The 15,144-nt window shown below is 33.8% G+C and overlaps 1 pseudogene; it reads left to right on the forward strand.

The window, feature by feature from the left end:
• Positions 1 to 1,716: 1,716 nt before the first annotated feature.
• LOC116145357 lies at positions 1,717 to 3,748 on the forward strand (annotated as a pseudogene).
• The last annotated feature ends 11,396 nt before the right edge of the window (positions 3,749 to 15,144 follow it).

Here is a 15,144-nt window from a genome sequence, read left to right on the forward strand (position 1 = left end):
TATCAAATTAATTGCCGAATTAAAAAAGAGAAAATAAAGAAGTGTCATGAATGTCTTCAACCCATTTTTACTAATTTGTGTAAAATATTATCTTTTATTTTATTGCTTAAATAATTTTTAAGAAGGTAGTATCATACAAAACAGATGCAACACGATTTGTTATTGTCATGGCCTATGGTGACATTGGGCCATATCGAGCTCCACACATAGGCTGTAATATGTTTTGAGTATTTTTAGCCTCCACACTTTTGAATATATTTTTGCTTTGACAATTTTAATCTAAATTAAAATTATTAAAAATTATATAATATTAAAAACTTTAACTCTAAATCTTTTGAATCATCGAAACAATTTTTTTTTTTTTAAATATTTCTTATGAAAATATATTACTAAGACTATGAAGAAAATAATCATACAAAATGATGAATTTAAATCTGAAGAAGAAAAAATAAGTTTCGAATTTGAAAGTGGGAAAAAAGGGTATGAACAAAAAAAACTAATTAAGAAATTGGGAAAACTCAATTTCACAATTGAGAAGAATAGGGAAAAACTGTATTAGAAGCTTATTCTTTAGTTATATCATGATAGTATGATGAATTAAAAGCTGCAACATTAGCATTCCAATTTTTACCTACCTTATAATGAATCTCGCTTGACTATCTTTATTGTTAATAATAATCCACTTGTTGTGGCCTAAATAATGTTTAGTTCTGAGTTGTAGGGCCATGTAAGTGGTGGGCTTGGTTCGGCTTTTTCAATTCTGTTCCCATATAAGTTCACACTAAACTCAATAATGGGAAAAGGGGAAATCAGTCCTTAAATCATTGCACAAAAATAGGACCCCTGTACATGCTGATATTAATTGGGTGAGCTGGATTGGAATGGTTGGTAATCACTAATAATTTACCATTTCTCACCAGTAGGAATGACCCTCACCTTAATAAAATTCTAAATTTGATTCAATTCAGTTTGAATGGTATTCATCGTCAGAGATGCTCTTTTCCAGATTCTGTTGGAGTTCTTAGAAATCCATAATTATGTGCACATGTTTATCAAAAATATCGGTCGTTAACAATCAAGTGGGAATTTTAATTAATAATCATTAACTCTCAAACAATGGAATCATATTGAATAATGCTCCATATATTTTTGGGCCAGAAAGAGGGGTCACAATATTATATGATAATCTACTCTTTATGGGGAGTGAACTTAGTCAATACTCAATCTAGGCAGTTAAATTATTACATTTCTTCCTTCACATTAGCCAGATTTTCAACTCTCCAGTCTACATCATTGTGCACAGCTATCACTCGCTCTTCCCACAGTAACAGGGGAATTTTTCTTAATTTCAGGCACATTAAATTTCACCATTTGTAATATCTCCACTTGCGAATGTAGAAATCTTTGTCATATTGGGTCTTAGCCTTGGACCAGAAAAAAACTTATTATAGAGGGATAAATAATGACCAATCTTTGACCCATTGAAAAATTCTTATTATAGAGAGATAAGTAATGACCAATCTTTGACCCATTGAAAAAATAAAGGGGAACGGAGAGAGATTTATGAGCTGCCTAACTAAAGCTGTCCAAGCCAATTAGCCATGGCAACTTACAGTCGAATTTAATTCTGTTACGTTTCTTTGTTTTGTCAGTAAGGTTAATGATAAAATTCAGTGACAGTTCTAAGTTTCAACCGATCTCTCAACTGTTGATGTTCATAATATTTTTATGACTCATGTACCAATTATAGAAAATGAATAATTCTTTTATTAGGGTCGACTTGGACTACACAATTACACAGCTTCCCCACAAAGCAAATAACTTACTGCATAATATGATGTGCCCCGCAAATTATCTTTGATATATTTATATCCTCGTTCTTGAAACCAAACATTCATTCTTCAGTTAAAGATTGTTGGTGTTTCTCTTCCAATTCATTTCCTCAAACCCAACTACCCCTTCTTCCCCCTCTCCCCTCAATTTCTCTTCCATCACCAATCTAATCATTGGAAGACAAATAATGGGTGAAGGCGGAGGCGGTGGTACAGAATGGTTCCGTTTCACGGTTTATCTGCTCAGAGGAAGATGGTTTCAAGTATTTGCCTCGTTCTTGATCATGGCTGGAGCTGGTGCAACTTATCTCTTTGGTACTTATTCCAAAGAGATAAAGGCCTCTCTTGGATATGACCAAACAACGCTCAATCTTTTGGGCTTCTTCAAAGACTTTGGAGCAAATGTTGGGGTGCTTTCCGGCCTACTCGCCGAGGTAACACCGACATGGTTTGTACTTCTTGTTGGTTCTGCCATGAATTTTACAGGCTATTTCATGATCTGGTTGGCTGTCACCGCTAGAATTCCCAAGCCTCGAGTGTGGCATATGTGTCTTTATATTTGCATGGGAGCCAATTCTCAAAACTTCGCGAACACAGGAGCTCTTGTCACTTGTGTTAAGAACTTCCCGGAAAGCAGAGGAATCATGTTGGGTTTGTTGAAGGGTTTTACTGGGCTTAGTGGAGCTATCTTCACACAAATTTACTTGGCCATTTATGGTAATGACTCAAAATCTCTTATTCTTCTTATTGGTTGGCTCCCGGCTGCATTGTCTGTGGTGTTTGTGTACACAATCCGGACGGTTAAGGTTGTTAGGCAGCAGCCGAATGAAGTCCAAGTCTTTTACCATTTCCTTTATGCATCCATAGTTTTAGCATTATTTCTCATGGTCATGACGATTGTTCAAAAACTTGTGTCATTTTCAAGAGCAGCCTATGCAGGAAGTGCCACTGTGGCATGTGTCCTTCTCTTTGTCCCTCTTTTTATTGCCATTAGAGAAGAGTTAGTCCCCTGGAACGAAAAGAAACAACCTCCTACTATGATAGCCATTGAAAAACCACCAGAAGTTGAACTGAAAAAAGAACCATCATCTCCTCAATCTGAGAAAGAGCCACAAAAAGAAGAGGAGCCAAATACTAAATGTTGTTTCCTCACCATTTTTGATAAGCCACCAAGGGGAGAAGACTATACAATCTTGCAAGCGCTTCTCAGCATTGACATGTTGATCTTATTTGTTGCAACGCTTGGTGGACTTGGATCAAGTTTAACAGCCGTGGACAACTTGGGTCAAATTGGTGAATCACTTGGCTACCCACAAAAAACCATCAAGACCTTTGTATCTCTGGTCAGCATTTGGAATTACTTTGGAAGAGTCTTTTCAGGATTTGTCTCTGAAAGTTTGCTTGCAAAGTATAAAACGCCGCGCCCATTGATGATGACACTAGTCCTTTTGTTATCATGCGTTGGCCATCTCTTGATAGCCTTTCCAGTCCCTGGGTCAGTGTATGTAGCTTCTGTGATCATTGGATTCTCATTCGGTGCCACTGCCATTGCTTTCGCTATCATTTCTGAGCTCTTTGGTCTAAGTACTACTCCACATTGTTCAATTGTGGGCAAGTGCAAGTCCTATTGGCTCTTATATACTCAATGTGGGTCACTGGGATGCTTTATGATAATCAAGCATTAAAGAGCTCGCGAGGAAGGGGATTAAAAGATCAGAAGTGAACGAATTGACATGCATTGGAACTCAGTGTTATAGGATGCCTTTTATTATGTCCAGCTGTTACATTCTTTGAGCTCTAGTTTCATTCATATTGGTGATTAGGACCCGGAAATTTTACAAGAGTGACATATACAAGAAATATAGGAACTTTGAGTAGTATTTCATTTTTTTTTTTTTTTTTTTTTTTTTTTTTTTTTTTTTTTTTTTTTTTGTAACTAGAAGGAGATATAGATAATAGTGAAGGGATGTGTATAAAATAATAGTGATGCTGATGTCGATTAGATGGTGCCAAAGCGGTCTAAAGGGCACTATTCATCTTCACTTTTAGTCACATTTATTACTTGAGAATCTGTATTTGCTCTCAAAAATTAATGCGAAGGCAAAACACAAAAGAAAACACAACCGAGAACTTGATTAATTTAGGTTGCTTTACTTTTTGACTTGGTGATGCATTGTTTCTCTCCCTTTTTTCTGCTTTTGTTAGGATTATGTGAGTAAACAACATTGGCAAACCTGAAAAATAGTTTAATGACATTTTCCTACCTCAGACTTTTAAAATATCAATTTAGAATATAAAACAACAATTCCATTTAGTTTTCATTAAACCAATGATATTCATTGTAAAGATGAAATACCCCTAGTAGTACAAATTTATTTATTTTTATTATATTGAAGTTAATATATCATACATTATACCCCACTTCTTATATGAAATACCTTAATACCCCAACAATATGTAATAATTAAAGACAAATTTGTCCCTAATGTTTATGAATAACGTTTGAGAATTGAAATTTTAGCATGTGCAATTACCATTTTGTCCTTGCAAGTGTTGCAAACTAAGCTAAAATTATATTACATTAATTCTATCTATTTTAACCCAAATATCAAAATGCTTTTACTACATAGAAAGCAAATGAAATTTGTGATTCTATACAATTCTTCAAATGCGCAATTAAAACTAGCAGTTTAAAAGGGGTAAAAAAAATCTGGGGGAAAACATTATTGACATTGTTAGAATTTGGATTCAAACAATGTTTTAATAACTAACCCGAGGTGAAACCTGGTAAATTCATTCCTTTGGATTGACAGTGAAGATGGATTGAGTAAGCGTGCTAAGAGTGATTCACGAAAGAATGCTTGAAAGGTTCTGAAAAAAAGCCCTTACCTTGGGTAATATATAGGAATGATTCGGAAGATAGGTAGATTCACTGGATCTAGATTGAGATTCAAGAATTCTTTTATGTAAGCATAGGATGCATAGAATAGAATATCAGTCCTGGAGTCGTTCACAAGAACTGACTATTGTTGTCTAAACTTAGAGCAGAAGAGAAGTGCTCAACGAAGACTTAAAAAGTTTAGTTATATAAGCACTGTTGTCATTTCCTTGGCTACCAGCTTCTTTCAATCCTAAATTCAATCAAGAGTGTAAGTAAACTCGATCTTCTTTGCGGCTTAATCGAACTTCTCACCTAGTATGTCATGTACCTACCAGAGGATCCTGGTTATTGAAGGATATTCTGATTCAATACCTACTAGATGGTGAACAAGAGCTAAAACATGTGAAAGCTCAAAGCTACTGGTTCTGTCGTACTCTATCATAGGTCTTTCACTCTCGAGTTACCTTTTGAGCAGACTCAGAAAAAAAGGAAGACCACGAAGTGGTACAGCTACTTCTTTTGCTTCTTCAATTGTTGCCCCTAATTAGCTACGATCAATGAATAATCGTAAGATAGAGAGGATATGCCATGAACAGCGCTAGTTTAACCGACCGATCAAACCAGGTCACAAATTTTAAAATTTAGCAAATACACCCTAAATTCGTTAAGTCCCTATAGGTTTGAAATTTAGTGAACAAACCCAAATACAAATCGAAGGTCGCTGGTTGGTGTGACAACACCCCAAATGCAATCCCAATCATCCCTTGAGCCCATTCCTGGAAAATCTACCCAAGATCTGATGAAATTGGTCGGATCTCACCGACGCAACATCAACATTTCAGCAGATCTCACTAATGTTGGCGTCGACAACCCTCTCCATCACCCCAAAAATACCCCCCCTGCTCTCGACCAAAACCCATCTCACCCTACCCTCGTTAGCCTCGCCAATCACTGGCAAAGCCGACTATTGTTGCTACCTGTTTTTTTCAATTTCTGGTCGATTCACTCACCAGAAATCAACTCTATCGCCATCTTGCACTCACTACTCGTAGGGTGAGCATGGGTAGCAGGTGAACTGGAACCGGGGAGTAGAACTGGAACCAAAACTGGACTACCCGAACTGGACTGTGCGGGTAGGTTCCGGTTCTAATTTTTTGGAACCGTACTGTGTGGTTCCGGTTCCGGTTCCTCTGTGTGAGGAACGACAACCGGAACCTGTAAAAAGGGTACCCTGTTTGAAACCTGTAGGGGGTACCCGGTTGGAACCTGTTTGAACCTGTTTTGGAACCTGGACTAAATGAAATATTTGTGAAATGTGAATAATGGAGGTTTCATGTTTTATAAAAAAAATTAAGTAGAAAAAGTTAAATTTTTAATTACACTTAATTAAATAACGAATACAATATACTTATTACATAAATTACACCATATTAAAGCTTTAATATATTATAATACATTAATATTAAAGATTGTGATTAAGTGATAATTGGAATTATGATCCAATTAAAAGTGTTTTACATTTTTAATGTTATTAAAAGAATTTTTTTGAATAAAATAGTAATTTGTTGAGTACTAATATATTTATTTATTTACTTCATTATCAAGTTCTAAGTTGTAATAGCTGCTTTATACTACATACTCATCAAAACACATATTTATTAAAAGAATTATTTTTGATGTTAATAGTATATTTGATTGTTATATATATTTAGTTATTTACTTCATTATCAAGTTTTAAGTATGCAATAACTGTTTTATACTACTATACTCATCAAACACATATATAAAATACGGTACATTAATAAAATAGTTGGGCCCAAAATTTTTCTTTCATTTAATAACATATTCTTTTACAAAGTCGTACCCTTTACAAAGTTCTCAAAAGTGTGGTGGACAGTGTAACTACTCCCCCTCGCCCGCTGACGTCCATACCGACTGCGACTCACCTGGAACCTGCAAAAGCATAGAAAACAACGGGGTGAGCACAACTAATGCTCAGTAAGCAATCTCTACTTGTCATCCCCGTAACTCTTTCTCTTAATTCTTTCCTTACCCTATTCTTTCTCATTTCTGTCTCTTTCTGTTTTTGTTTCTCATACTCTTTCTATACACTCTCTGGTGTATGTCACGGCCTTTCTTACCCGAGGCACGGCTAAGGCTCTCAACCCACTCTTCGGTACCTATTCATTTCTCTTTCTGTTCTTTCTTTCTTTGTTTCCCTCTACTCATGGGAATTTCACGGCCTCATCTTACCGGAGGCACGGCCAGAACTCTCCTGCTCTACCGTGACGTCTACTCATTTCTGTACCGATCGGATTCGAAATCTTTGGCCATGTGAGTGTACATGCTTTCTCTCTATCTCTCAAATGTCAGACCCCTTCTTACACCGAAGACATGGCTGGAACCTCATGTTCCACTTTGCGTGATAGTCACGGCCTCATCTGACTGAGGCACGACTGGGATCACAAGCACCCACTCTCGTACTTTACTCACACCACGGATTCCCCATCGCACAACCTACTCTATATCTCTTTAGCCTTAGAGTAGTTAAGCACAAAGTTCTCTACTCTTTCTCTAACCAATAAGCATCATGTAGCTTAACTCTAGGTAGTCTATTCACAAAGTTCTCTACTCTTCTCAAGCTACTCTTAAGACAATTAATGCATATGGTGGTTCATGCTCATTAATGCACTTAGGAAATGCCACTATGCAATGTGCAAGAATTAAAGTTCATAATTCATTCTCATGCTTCTCTTAAGCATTTCATCAAACAACTCATGTGCATACAAAAACTCTTCTCTAACTACAACTCTATTTCTCCTTTTTAACCATCCAAAATGGGAGTAAGCTCCTTCCATAGGCATAACCCTATCAAAAAGAACACTCCCAAAATATTACTCAATCTCACCATTTCATATCAACTCATCACACATTACACTTCTTATAAAGGAAATGTATCCAATAAACATAACATGACTCTTTCTCACCTCAATTTCTCAACAAGTGAGATATATCTCAACTCAATGTCTCAACAAGCACATATATACATGCATAATTAACTCTACTCAAGAATTTCTTAAACTTTGTGATGGTATGATTCCACTTGCACTTCTCTTTTCCTTTGGTAGATGCCTTTTCTTTACACTTTTAAACAACAATACATAGACTTTAACACCTTTAAGCTAAGAATTACATTTAGAGTAAAGGTCCTTACCTTAGAATGCCTTAGATCACCTCTCTACCCACAAACTACTCAAAAGCCCTTTAGAATCCTTAAAGGATTGGATGGAAGGTTGAGAGAAAATGATGAATGAGTATGGCGGTGGAAGAAGAGAATGAAGGGTTTCTAAAGTTAACCCCTTAATATCTCATATTTTCCCACTCTTCCCATTTTACCCTTATCATTCTTAGGAATTCCACATTTGCCCTTTAGTTCTTTGCAAATGCACCCCCCATTTAAACTATTCTTCATGCAATTCCTTGCATTTCATCCCCATTTTTCCTGCTAATTAGGGTAAATTGTCATTGCCCCCAAGGAAGAATTCTCTAGAAACTCAATACACATTTTGTTAGGCCTCTTGCCGCGGCGAAGACTATTCTTCGCCCCCGAACACATCACAACCTACACCGGGGGTTGCAGGACCTCATCGCCACGACGAAGATTCTTCTTCACCCCGGCGCTTTAACACCAAAATTTCACAAAATCTCTACAATTTCAGGCAACCACTCAACCAAACCAATACATCCATTCAACCAGGCCAACCAAACCATATTAACAATATTCCAATTCAAATAAGAGCAAAATAAGAAACATTAGTTACGTACCTCGAGTGGGTGTTGCAAAGTATATCTATAATAATTAGTATATTAATTATACATGATAATTGATAAACATTAATAAATTTAATTACTAGTTAAATATCATACTTAATCAATTATAACATTACATTATAGTTAAATGATTACTTATAATTAAATTTTTATAACATTACTTAATTGATTTATAGTATAATTAATTATAGCATTACATTAATTGATTATTAACTTAATTAATTGACTTATAGTTATAACATTTAGTATATTCTTAATTAAATAATTAGAAATTTAATTAATTATAGCATTACATTATAGATTTATAGTATAATTACTTAGCCAATTATAACATTTTATTATAAACATTAATACAAACTTAATTAATGATTAAAATTTAATTATTATAATATTACATTAAAAATTTATAGTATGTTACTATAGTTAATTCACTATACATTACATTATAGTATGATATATAATAATTATAACATTACAGATTAATGATTACTTATTGATTATGACTTATTATAAATATTAGTAATTACTAATTACTACTACATACATTAGCATATACTTAATTAAATGATTGAAATTAATTAATTACAACATTCATTATAAATTATAGTACGATTATGTAATTAATTGTAACTTATATCATAATTAAATGATTACTTAATTAATTATAATATTCTATTTAAACAAATTATTATAATATTATATTAAAGACTTATAGTATGATTACTTAATTCATTGTAACATTTCACTATTTCATTATAGTATGATTAGTTGTTACATAATTAATTATAACATTACATAATTAGATGATTATTTAATCGATTATGCATTATATTAACATTAATTATAACATTACGTTATAAACAAATGATTAATTAATTAAATGATTAGAAATTTATTAATTAAATATACATTATAGTTAATAATTACTTAATTAATTATTACATTATTACATTACATTATATTATGATCACTAATTATTATAGTATTACATAGTTAATGATTACTTAATTATATAAATTTATAACATCACATTATAAACTTAGTAATTTACTACATTATTATTTATTACTATTACTTAATTAAGATAAAATTTTAATTAATTATAATATAACATTAAGATCTTAATCTGATTATTTAATTCATATAACATTACATTATGTAGTCACAAATTAATTATAACATTACATTGTATGATCACATAATTAATTATAACATTATATAATTAATGATTACTTAATTGATTATGAGTTATGATATTATGTTTTAAACTTGTATTACAATTACTACATAGACATTAGCACAATACTTAATTAAATGATTAGAAATTTAATTATTATAATATTACCTTATAAACATTTCATTATACCATTAATTAAGCATTACATTTAATTAAATAATTACTCAATTAAATTATAACATTATTATATTATATTTATATTATATGATACACTTACTTAATTATAGCATTACATAGTTAGATTACATAATTAATTATGAATTTAAACATTTATTATAAACATTAGTAATTTACTATATTATTACATTATTTAATTAAACGATTAAAACTTTAATTAATTATAACATTACCTTATATATTTATAATATGATTACTTAATCAATTATAACATTCCATTATAAACATTAGTATATTAATTAAATGATTTAAATTTAATTAATTATAATATTAAATTATAGTTTATAGTATGATTATTTAATTCATTATAACATTATATTATATTATTATAGTATGATCTATATTAATATACATTACATAATTAAATGATTACTTAATTGATTATGACATAGAATAATTTACTAATTTACAGAAACTTAATTAAATTATTAGAATTTTATTAATTATAACTTACATTATAAATTTATAGTATAATTACTTATCAATATAACATTCTATTATAAACAATATTCCAATACTTAATTAAATGATTAACAATTTAATTAATTATAATTAAACCTTAAACCCAAATAGTATATTTGTTAGGTGTATTTGTAAACTTTTAAGGTATTTGTCATTTTTAAACTAATAGGGGGTAATTGATTTTTTACTACCCTCGAAAGGAACCGAAACCTACATTTTAGTTTCGGTTCCTTGAATTGAAGAACCTGCACTATGCGGTTCTAATTCCGGTTTCTTTTTTGGGAACCTGCCGTGCAATTCCGGTTCTGATTCCCCGAAAATGAGGGTACCCGGAACTGCTCACCCCTACCCACTGGCACTTTCTCTCAAACCCTAACATCTACCTTCAATGGTTCGCCGATCAATATCCCAAATAAGGTGGAAAAGCAACCCGACCGGCCCGGCCCGACCCACCCAGGTTGCTGCAAATGGCGGGTCGTCCTGACCCGCCCGGCAACATTGCAGGCCAGGTTAGGCCCGCAACATTAGAGAATTGGCTGGCCCAACCCGGATCGCCACCCTAACCCGCCGGGTTAGGCGCGGTTGGGCCGGGTTAACCCGCTTTTGACTTTTTTTATTTTGTTTCGTTTTATTTTATTTAAGTTTAAATATTAATTACTTTTCAAGAATATAACAATTTATAAATGTAATTGTTTTTAGTTATTGTTATTTCTTTTCAAATATCAATAATTAAATTAAATTAATTTTTTTTGTTAACATTCCAAAATTAATCAATTTTAATACATTAAAATTGTAATATAAATAATTAAATTTATTCATTTATTAAAAAATAAAATAAGAAATTACGATAATTATTGACTCGTTTAAAAACCTCACCAAGAAAAAACCCAATAGGACAAAAACTTGTAAGGAAAAAAGAATGCAAATTGACAATTAATTTACAAGTTACAATTTACAAAATAACTAATTTTGGTTTCACTAATCTCCCTCATCCGTATCATCTATATTATAAAATTGAAATGATTCTATTAAAAAAAAATTGATATAGAAGAAATAAAATTAAGAAGGAAATTGTAGTATGGAAATTGGAATTTGGAAAATTGGAAATATGAATTAAAATTGCAAAAACTAATAAAAATTAAAATATGAGCAAATTGCAAAAACTAATAGATGATTAATTGAGAGATTAGAGATTAGAGAATATGAGAGAATGAGTAATTTGAGTTGTGAGAAAAATGTGAAGTTTAGGGCCAATTTATAAGAAAAAAATGGGAAAGAAAAATGACGAAAAAACCCCTCCAACGGCTTATTTCAAGGGTAAATGGGTAATTTGAAAAATAAAATAAAAATTTTTATTTTATTTTTATTTTTTTCGGCCAACCTACCAGGTTGCACACAGCCAACCTGCGTTGCCGGGTCTCTTGCAAAAGAGACAAATTTGCAACTCACCGGGTTGCGGGTTGCCATTGTGCACACCGCCTGCCCGGGGTTGCTGCCGGGTTTAACTCGCATTTTTCCGGGTCGGGTTGGTTGACTCGCCTAACCCGGCCCAAAATTTCCACCTCTACTCAAATTCTAGGGTTTTTGAATAAGGAAATTGTTAACCCAACCTGGTAAAGCCCAGGTACCATTAAATCGGTTTAACTGGCTGGGTCGGCTAGGTTTTAAATACTGTTCAATATACTAGACCAAATGTCTAGAACCATATACAAACAAATTCATATTGTATACGAGTTGTCCTAGAGAACAAGATGGTAAAATTGCTAGTAAAACGTTTGCTTCCTACAATAAGGCTATTTCTTGACAAAAGTTGAGGATCTCCAAGTTTGTGTATGACCTGAAACAAAATTTTACAATAACCTGCAGCCAAATTAAAAATTAATCAATTCAACAACAACAAAAAAGACAGCCAAAAGAAACAACACTATAATATCACACCAGTATATTGCTTCCATTAGTCAACCAAACCATGCAACAATAACAACCAAACGCAAGAAAGAAGCAAAAAGATAAAAAACAACTAATAATAACCAGCACAGACATTAATTTATTAATTTGACACCCAACTAGTTAGTAAATAATATGATAAAAAAATAACATCAAAACACTAACAATAGCATAGTGATAATAGTAACAATATAATATAACACGTTTTAGCCGTTGGAGATCCTCACCAAGCTAAGGAGATACCATTTCCAAAAAAACCAATGGCTTGAATTGTTTCACACAGAAACATTTTCTATCAAAAGGAGAAAAAAATTATGATATGATTTTTTTTTTTTCCTTTGCCACAAAAATAAACTTCAGTAATACTTTTTTTCTCGGAGTAAATAAATGTTTCTTAATCAAAGTAAACACATACCCAAGTATAGTTATTTAGAACAATTTTTCTTTAGGAGATAAAGATTGTTACATGATACAAAAAGGTATTATCATGCAAACCAAGGGACAATTCACATAACAGCAACACTTTCTGATATCAAAAACTATAATTAGTATTCATATTGAAGCAAGATTATAAAGGACCTTAAAGTATGACATTTAAGTTGCCAAAAGCACAAATAGTACACAAAAATATACCAAAATTTCTTCACAATTGGCAATAAAGTAGTTTTCAGATAATTTTGCATTCTCAAGGAAATGCTACTGCAAACACACAAGACACACCAAAACAAATGCAAAAAAATTTGAAAATTCATCTTATTAACACCCTAAATTGGCTAAATTCTAGAGGGGGTAATAGGAATCAATAAAATATTCACGAAATAAAAACTTATCAATAAATCAGGCAAATGATGAGTTTATCAAAACAATGTTCAATGACTAAACTCAACAAACCAATATGATAGAGATAAAGTTAATGCAATGAGCATAAATGAACTCAAAAGAGAACAATAATGCAACAACTTGTAGCAATAAATATGAACAAAAATGCATGAACAAGTAAATAAATGATGTTCAACAAACAACTATGCAAGGAATGATAAAAGGTAGAGAGAGAGAATGTTCAAGGGTTTTATAGTGTTCAAAGTATATCCACAAGCCTCCTACATCCACTTCTTCAAGGAACCTCCTTAATTTCACTATAATCGGGTTTGCCAATAGATGCAAAAATCACCTTTAGAAAGTAGGACTGATCTCGTGAGGTGAGGCCACTAGCGATCTGTGATCTGCACACGCAAGAAAACAAACGTGAAGCGACGAAAAACATCGGGGTGTGGTTTGCTAGGCACTCCGATGCTCAAGCCAGCAAGGTTGAGTGAGGCTAATTTAGTAGGTTAGGAGAGAAAAGTTGCCGAAGTCTAGTCGGAGATTGTAATTACGTCGTAACACAAAGTTTCAAGAGTAGAACTTCGGGGTCTGAAGGTATATGTGTACGTCCTTGTGGAAGGTTGGCCTCCGTTTAAATAGTGACTATAGAGTCTTCAATCCGGGGGATTGGAGTCCTTGCAATTGGCTTTGTGAAAGAGTGAGCCTTTGGTTCCCTTACCTAGTAGGAAAGGGAATCCCCGTGCCTAGATAAGATCTTTGATGAATCAGGGTATGATTGACCTCTTTAGTAGAGTTCAATAGTATTAGAGCACATAGGTGACCATGGCTCTAAGTTGATCTAGTCCAGAAGGTGTTCTGGAGCAGAAGGCTAGGTCAATAAGCTGGCAAGAGCCTAAACGAACTGCCTCTACTGATTGATCCAAATGTTGAGTAATTGGGAAGGCTAACCGATGCTCATTGTAGAACTTTGTTGTGGGCCTAATGAAATTGGGCCCTAGCTTCAGCTTTGTTAAGGTGTTTTCGTTTTGGGCCTATTTGGGCCGAGACATTTTTTGGCCCAACATTTGCCCCCCATTCTCTGAGTTACGAGTACTTACTTAGAGTAGGCTTGTGTGGAGCTGTATCTAGTGCCCTCTCGACCGACGTTGAACTTGTAATGTTTTGCTTCTCCGTTCCTGGAACGAATAGTATAGCTTTTGTTGTCGTAAGACTTGTACCAGACGGGCGATGAGGTGAAACGGTCATGAAGCACTTGGTGCATCTGACCAGTGGTGAGTGAAGTTGACCTTGTTAGACTCGTTGGTGTATCGGGTCGAGGGGGAGCAAAAAAGAATCTGCTCGAAATATCCCACTTGATGCCCTCCCAAGCGGAAGGTATGGAAGCCCCCATGAAGGTGTTTCACTCGGTGTATCGAGACGAATGGTTGGGTGTGTGAGTTCCCCATAAGGTGTCGTCGTCGGTGTATCAAGCCGAGTGAGTGGTGTGCGGATGGTTCCCATGAGTGTCCTCGCTAGGTAACAAGCCGAGTGAGAGGTGTGGCGAACTATCCCAGAGGTGTGCTCACTTGGTATTTCAACCGTGAGTAATATGTTAGGCTAATTTAGTGGTGGTGCCTTAGGCTGACTGGTTGAATCGAACGAATAGGGTATGTGCACTTCCAATCAGCGTTAGTTCATCGTCGGTGACCGAGAGGGCAAAGTTGTGTTTGCTTAAGAGTGTTTGCCAGAGGTGGGAGAGCGGATTGGTAGTCGTATGTCTGATGGTAATTCGGTTGGTCGGTGGACCACAAGTGGTTAACATGAGAGAGTAACTAAGCTAGATATCCATCTCTACACGTTACGATCAGACGTCTTCTGTTTGGCAGAAACTGAAATCACATATTCGATGACAAATCGTAGGCCCACACGTAGGCTACAGTTTTATCGAAACGATGGGAGCTGTTCTTCATCTA

Source organism: Pistacia vera, unplaced genomic scaffold, assembly GCF_008641045.1.
Source record: "Pistacia vera cultivar Batoury unplaced genomic scaffold, PisVer_v2 Contig1144, whole genome shotgun sequence".
NCBI classification, from domain to species: domain Eukaryota; kingdom Viridiplantae; phylum Streptophyta; class Magnoliopsida; order Sapindales; family Anacardiaceae; genus Pistacia; species Pistacia vera.